We start from the raw sequence: 8,440 nt of genomic DNA on the forward strand, positions 1-8,440 counted from the left end.
CAAATATAAAGCCAACCACAGAGATGTCATCCTGATCAAAAAGTCTTGGTAAATGAGACAATCCTCATGCGTTCTCTTCTCTTAGACAGACAACTGTATTTGATTGGCTTACAGGTAGTGACACTGAATGTCCTGTTTTGGCACCAGAGAGCGTCCTGAGCTCAACACTTGTGCAAAGCCCCTAAGTTACAATGGGTGAGTGACAATTAGTTTGTTCTACCACAAAAATATTTTTGGATGATAAAATAGTCCTTTAATTATGTCAAAATTAAAATCAGAAAAAGTTTGGCAAGTGTTGGGGAATTGAAGGCATCAAACGACTTGACCATTGGTCAGGTCAAGCTTTTATCAAAGTTGAACTGAAAATAGAATGTCTGACAATAAAAGCTCCTCTCAGTCTTTCCCTGTATTGGTAATAAACCAGGATTTGTTGTGTATGATGATGATGACCGTCCATCCTTCACTGCATCCACTTTTTATTTTTCACTTTACAATTTATTGTTTCAATGACATGTGCAGTCCTATAGCCAACAAATCACCTGGTCAACACTTCTCTTTGCTCATCAAACATACCACACACATACATATAGGTGAGAGGCAGTCTTCATGTATCGAAACTCTGCTAGAACCCAAGTTTCCACCAGTGGAAAACTGTTCACTAGCTCACACCCTTCAGCACATTGAGTGATACAACCAGCCTCTTGTTAACTCTTTCACGACCATTGACGAGTTTACTTGTCACAGCCTGCCGAACGTTTATGACCATCGACGAGTTAACTCGTCAAAACCGTTTTTTTTTTTTTTTACAGATTATGATAATAGACACTCTGAGGTGCCCTGTGTGTGAATATGGTAGTCCTCTGATATGTAAAAACTGTTTTAAACTAAAATCAAAACATAATGTTTTTTATAAACTGTGTGATCTTGGTTTTGTTTGAGTAATCGGTCTCCTTGAATGCTGCTCTGGGGACAGTGTGCAGTGCTGTGCGGCTGTCGGCTACAGTGTTGCGACTTTCTCGCTGAATCTGGCGACTTTCCAAACCCTCTTGACGACTTTTTTTTGTCAAGCGACTAGCGACAAATCTGGCGACTTTCTCCGGTGCTGTTACAAACGTTTCTGGTTTGAAGATTTGGACCTGAAAGCCCGTTATCTCTGCTGTTCTCACCGTGCAGCGGAGCGGGTGCTGTGCAGCGGGTGCTGTGACCGGCCGCCCCCGCCCCAGAGCACTCATCGCCGGCCAGTCACACAGGAGTGTCACGGAGCTGCTCCGCTGCAGCCAGAGACCCACACCGCTGCACCGCTGCACTCCACGCCCCCCAGATTTGCCTCTGAAAATATTTATTTAGCTGTAGAAATGATTTGGGAGACATGCCACACTGCAGAGTACCGGTAAAATGAGCAGATTGCCACTTGACACAAAAGTGCACTTTTCTCTCACTTTTTTTGGAGAAACCCAGCTCTCTTCTTCTCCTTCGTACTCACCGTTTTTTCGAGGAGCATGTTGGAAAGTCACTCTTCAACCATGTGAAAAACGTTTGTTTCTAGGTGATGTACAGAGTTCGGTTCGACGTGAGAAAAAAGGTAAAAAATAGCCAAAAACATGTGGTCCTGAGCAGATGTGATGAGAAATTTGTGTGGTCGCGAAAGAGTTAATGGTTAAGGGAACATGTTATACCAGTTGAGTTACTTTTTTAAATAGTTATTTTTCCAAAAACCATTTGATTTGGTAATAACCGTAAAATGACTCCACCTATTTATTTGGCGAAATGTGGCATTTCATTCAACAGCAAAAAAAGAGGTAAGCCTCATGCCATTTGAGTCAAGATCACCAACATCATCAAAATGTATCAGCAAATTATTAATGTCAATGGCAGATGTTGTGCCAACCCATCCAATAGTTGTGTTCTCCACAACTACTGGATGGACTATTGGTTGTGTTCTCCACAACTATTGGATGGGTTGGCATTGGGTTGGCATTTGAAGTGATAAATGAAAACACTAACTTGCTACAGGAGGAGGTGGAGGGCCACCAAAGTCACCAGGGCCCCCCTTTAATATCTGCACCAAATTGATTTGCAATCACACTAAGTAGCTAGTTGATGTGGCTTTGGCTATAGTGTTACTAAAATCAAATAATTGATAATTGGGGAAGTAATGGGCTTTATGCACAGCTCCACTACTTCCTGAAATAAGACAGCTCCTTCATTTCCTGTCTTACATTATTGGACCAACTGATTAATCCAGGTGTGCCTGACCATTGTTGTGAGGTCAGACACACCTGGATTAATCAGTTGGTCCAATAATGTAAGACAAGAAAGGAGCTGGCTTATTTCAGAAAGTAGTGGAGCTGTGCATAATGCCCATTCGTGTAAGCTGCTTCTCCAAAGAACGTGACCGCTGGTTCATACAGTGCATTTGTAACGGATGTGCACTCACTCACCCATAAAGGACGTGCTAACCCATCTGCCAAGTGGTTAGTAACCTCTTGGCGAAATAGTTTGCATCATCGCCATGCAGGGTTCGAACCCCACCTGGAATAGTCTGTACCGATAGAAACACAATGCAGAGGGCCAGATATGACATCAGCTACACATTATCAAAAGGGCATGTGATAAAACTTAAACTTACATGAAAGAGCCACTCTTTCTGGGAACAGTTAAACTGAACTCTAGATGACAGAGGGTCATGACTTTTGCCACAGTTGTTTGTGTAAGTGCCAAGTACTATATTTATTCAACAGGTGCGAGGAGATCTGGGGAGATATGCAAAGACATTTGGAAAGGTGTTTATAAAATACACTTAAGTTGGGTGCTTACTATGTGGGTTTTTAACAGGTGTTTGCTGCTCATCTGCTATGAGATGCTTCATATTTGATTCAACCAGGATTCAATGACGCCAAGTTTCACTTTCTATTAAGTGAGAGTTTCTATTTTGTGTACTACCTCTAAGTCTTTCTCCCTCTTTCTCTCACTCAAAATATCCATATATTGATGGTGGATGTTTGTGATATCCATCCATCTATCCACTACTTATACCATTTATCCAGGGTGGCAATCAGCTGACAGTAGGTGAGAGTGGTAGACATGGTCGTACAATATCATCAGTCTATAATAGGGCCAACTTGTGGAGGCAACCTGACATGTTCAAGTTCATACCTATGGGTTCTTTAGAATTGGCAATGGACTTAGTGTGAATGTCTTTGGGCTGTAGGAGGACGCTGGAGAACCAGGAACCCATGAAGGTGCAGGGAGAACATGAAAACTCTACTACTTCTAAGCTTCTTACAACGCATGGTCTTTTGCATTGTTGTGCTTGCCCCCACTATACAGTGAGTAACAATATGACTTATTTGGTGACACAGATCACACCAAGAACTTTGACTGGTTTATTGCAGCTCAACATTTTGCATTCTGTAACAGAGGTATAGGGGTAAAGTTATTTGTGCTTATTTCAGAAACAATACAACAATATAGTTACACTAGTTACCATACTAATATGATAGCAACAACAATGCAAACACTGTGATGACAATAATATCATTTTGACCTTCTGATACAGACAAATCAGCTAGCACGAGAATGGCATATTTATTCAGTTGTTGCAGGTAAGCACAAGTAAAATCCAACAACAAATTACATTATTGACACATACGTACAATCCAGCTCTAGTGCCTTACACTGGAGTACACACATTCAGTTTGTGTGTTGCCCCGTTGCCTATTTGATCTGTTGACCTTGTGCTTCCTCAGAGCAGCATAATGGAGGTTGTCTGAGTCATGGTAACCCTGGAAAAACATATGTCATGTTAACATTTTATTACATGCTGTTTGATACACATGGGTATTTAACACAGAACAGAACATTGTGCAGCTGAGACACCAGGTAGAATCTAGAACTAAAAAGATTTGGGCACATGGCGTCTGTCCGACTTCCTGCTTCTCTGACTTCCCATTTCTCCGATCATACATTTCTATATTTTTGCGTCCATTAGTCCGACCTCCCATTTCTCTGACATAAGTAACTCTAACCCGAAGCCTAACAATAACCCTCTAGAATAAGTCGAATTAATGGGTAGTCGGAGAACTGGGAAGTCTGACTTCCGGGCGGTTGGACTGACATATACTCTCCAAAAGATTCGATACCCAACCCTTTATTAAAGTTTGGAAAACAACAGGTTTATTCGCTCACTAGGTTTCTGCATTACCTGGATACATTTTGTCAGAGTAAAGCTTTGAAAATACTCACTGCTGCATTTGGAGTTGACTCAGCTGGAGATCTTGCTTCAGGATCTGATAGTAAAATAAAACCAGAGAGACAGATTCTTTAAAATCTTTTGTTTTGTTTGACATGGAGCTCCCAGGCAAGTCTTATAACTAGGACAGACTCATCAGAATCAACTGCAGGTAATGAACCATCTATGTATGAGCACCTCAAACTTATTTCTTATCTTAAGAAATAAGTTTGAGGTGCTCATACATATGGTTCATGATATAATGAAGAGTTGTACAATTTCCATCGTGAAAACACGATGGAAACTATTCAATATATCATCATAAGTGAGGCAATACCATACTTAACATTACAACATGCAACATTTATTAGTGTAAAGCTTCCATTATGGTATTCTTCAGGTAATATTCATAATGACTTGCTTAGCTCTACATCCAGTTTTATATCCATTATAAATTACAGAAATGCACACTATCAAAAGTAAAGAGTGGCAGTTTTCTTACCTGTACATTGGCAGCTATTGCTCATTCTATATGCTGTATACATTAAAACAGCAGCCAGGGTGGTGGTGAATGCCAAAGCTCCAATCAAATAATTCACCAAGACAAGTGAGTCATCCTTATCTGCAGATACACAGTGAGAGACATTACAGAGCTTTAGTGGGTAGAGAGTGATCACAACTGCAGTATCTATAGCACCACTGTTATAATGTGACCTACCCACTGTGTCTGACTCGTTCTCCTTTCCAAACAGTACATGTCCACATGAGGCTAAAGCACAATAAGTCCCCTGAGTGAGATTCTTCATTGGCAAGTTGTAGAAACAGGTGTTTGTTTGTGTGTCAGGTTTCCTCTCACACTGATCATCTCTGTCTCCACCAGTGTAAATGAGTCCAGGAGGAGATTCTTTGGAGTTTCTGAACCAGTGAACACTGTGTCCTCCATCACAGGTCCCAGTGTGCACTGTACAGCTGAGTTGATCGGTTGACTCGATGTTGTCAGGTCCTAACTGATGAACCAGAGTTTGGATGCTGAAGCCTGAACCCTTCACACTGACAGTAGCCCCATCCACAAATTCAAAATCGTATGCGTAGCAGCCTATGCAGTAATAAGTGGCTGAATCTGAGATTTGCAAATCTGAGATCGTCAAGTCATTTTTACCATTTCCAGCATCTAGTCTGAGTCGAGGGTCATTCTCGAATTCCCCAAGAAAGGTGCCGTTTGTGTCATGTTTGTAGAAGGCAGAGAAGATCCTTGGTTTCTGTCCCAGAATTTGTTTATACCAATAAAACATGACTGCATCACCTTTATAGGAACACTGCAATGTCACACTCTCACCAACATCAAATGGAAAAAAACCACTGTCTTGCCACACATACACGGAGGATTTTGGTGCCTGATCTGAAGACAAAAGCAATTGAAGAAATGCATTTAGTGATTGATATAAACTGATGGTGATCATAGAGCAAAATTTTAATAAAAATTTTGTAAATGTATACAATAGATAACTTACCCGAACCCCCTAAGAACAGATAAGTCAGACACAAAGCAAACTTAAGAGGTGTCATCGTGTCCAAAATGCCGCGTTAAGTGACCTGAACCTTTTCGCGTTCTTTGCTCTTCTCAGAGAGAGGGCTGCATTTGATTGGCTAATGAGAGGGAACGCCTATTATCCTGATGTGGAAACAGTGGTCACGGGTTCAGTGGTGTCTTTGAATGCACAACATGAAGAAAGTTCACACAGTTCTTTGGACTCAGTTGATTTGTACTGTGTTTTTTTTGTTTTTTCCGTCCATACAAACCAGTGGCCTCTTTTATGTTCACTTGGTGGGAATGTGGGCAAGTTTTTGCCCTCTTTTTGCCCTTGTTACTTGCACTAGTTAATGCTCAGCAGTAATGTGTTATCATTTGTTGAACGACAATTTGGGTCCTTAACATATGAAATGTGTCCACTTATGTCCTGACTCTTTCTTCATATACAACCACCATTGTAGAAGTAAAGTTTCATGTTTACCCCATTACAGTTGCTTGATAGTATCGCACATTAAGTGCATATTAAATTAACCCTGAGTAGCACTATAACAACAGTCAGTGTGAATGGGTGCGATTTTGTTTCCAGTGTGGACACAACCACATTATCAATGTGTGTGACAACAATGGGCATGAACACAGACAAATACCCAATACCAGATTGAAAATGGCGTTAATGTGTTTCTCTAGCCTAATATAATATCCATATTACATCAGAAATTCAAATTATATTTCATTTTTCTATGGGTATTATTAGGACATGTGGCTAATGCAGCTGGTGACGTACTGTCCATATTGCTTAATCTGGACTCTCAATCACATTGCCACTGTGGGTTGATACAGTAGTCAATGTAAATGATAGGTAGATAGGTAGACACAGTTGGTTTTGCTGGGTGGACTTGCTAGGAAGCTAAACCCAAAGTGAACACTTCCTAGCTAAGGCCACTGCTGTCAGCTTGTGGACAAGGTTGTCTTGTGTAATCCAGCACTTTAAATGGCAGAAACTGGGAGGGTTAAGATTTCACTTCTTTTATTTTGACTTTTTTTTCATTATTTTTAAACTGTGTTCCAGTTTGAGGAACCTAAAGCAGTTTCATTATTGTCTATGTCAGATGGCATGGCCATCTGAGATAAACTGTTGCCATGCTTGCATGAAAACACTGCAGAGACTTCCTGTTTGAAACCACACAGACAAAGAGAGCTGAGGGTCTTTTTAACTGCAGACAACAGAGGCTAAATAAAGATCCTCACATCTCAGGTTTGCGGTGCAACAAACAGGACTGTATCGCATCGCACCTAGAGCAGGCACACATTCCTGCTTGAGGTGATTATGCAGCATTCAACATGTACTTGTTCCAGTATGAGGTCACAACAGGCCAGGGAGGAGGAAAGTGGTCGCAAATTATTGTAGCCTACTGTTTATTTTATAAATCTTATTTCGGTGGGTCGTCGTTGTTGCCACCCTGCTGCGAAAAGGCCGGCCTTGCTGTTTCTCAGCACACCACCCACCGCACCTTGAAAGCTGTATCTTACTGTCTCGCCTTCTTGAAAACTTTTTCTTTTATGTCCGACCACAAACAACTAGCAGATGATGAGTGTTGCTTTGCAAAGTCAAAATGGTGTACACACAGATAGGCATACAAAAGGCTACTGACTTTGTTTTAATATTCATTTTCCACACGTCAAACTCTCAAAGTGATTGACCCACAGAGATCAGTGCGGTTATGTGTTTGTACATTTTAAGTGACAGGTATAGCGAGTGGAAACATGACACCTCTGAAAGCACAGGTCACATTAAAGGAACTTTACTACAGCTTTAATTCTTTTTCAAAGGCTTCACACGCAGTGGCGGTGGAACATGTCCAGCTCTACTGCTTCACTCCGGAGTAAACACATTCACTCTGGGTGTCATCTCTCTGTCTTCTTGACCTGCTGGCCTTGTGTGCCCTCAGAGCAGCATAGTGGAGGTCTTCTGCATCCTGGTGAACCTGGTAATAGAATATGAAAGTGTTAATAGCAATATTAGAATGATAACTGATATACTGCAGCATTACAAATCCCTATCATAAAATCAGCAAATCACTATAAAATCTATAAAATGAAACTGTTGCTCTTGTTTTTCAAACACCGGACAAATTAACATGAAATACATCAAATATAATGTAATCCATTGTAGCAACAATTCAAGTCACCATCATTGAGTTGCATACAAAGTAGTGTCACTCTTTCTGTGTTCCTCCACTGTTCCATTGGTGTTGGAAACATTTTCGAGTCAAACAACACTATCTTACCTCTGTATTTGGAGCCGAGGCAGCAGTAGATCTTGCTTGTGAGTCTAGTTGTGACACAAGACAACAGCAAAGTTATTTTAATTCAATCGTTACTGTATTGTGAAAGAAACAAGGTGTGGTCAGGACAAAAGGTAATAGAACCAATAAAACTATAGGCTGATATCTATAACCTAAATATGCCAGTTTTAAATAGTATTTGGTAATGTATAAATATGAAACTTTTTTGTTCTTTTTTTTTTGCCCTTTTTTTAACAATATGGCCGAAAGAGACAGGATGAATCGACACAATCGAACCGGCAATCACTGCATTGGGCAACGTAGGACACACTCTTACTCTACTAATTGACCACCAAGCACCCCAAGATACTTGCCTATGTTTTAAAACGTCAG

Source organism: Trachurus trachurus (genome assembly GCF_905171665.1).
Source record: "Trachurus trachurus genome assembly, chromosome: 18".
Taxonomy (NCBI): Eukaryota; Metazoa; Chordata; class Actinopteri; order Carangiformes; family Carangidae; genus Trachurus; species Trachurus trachurus.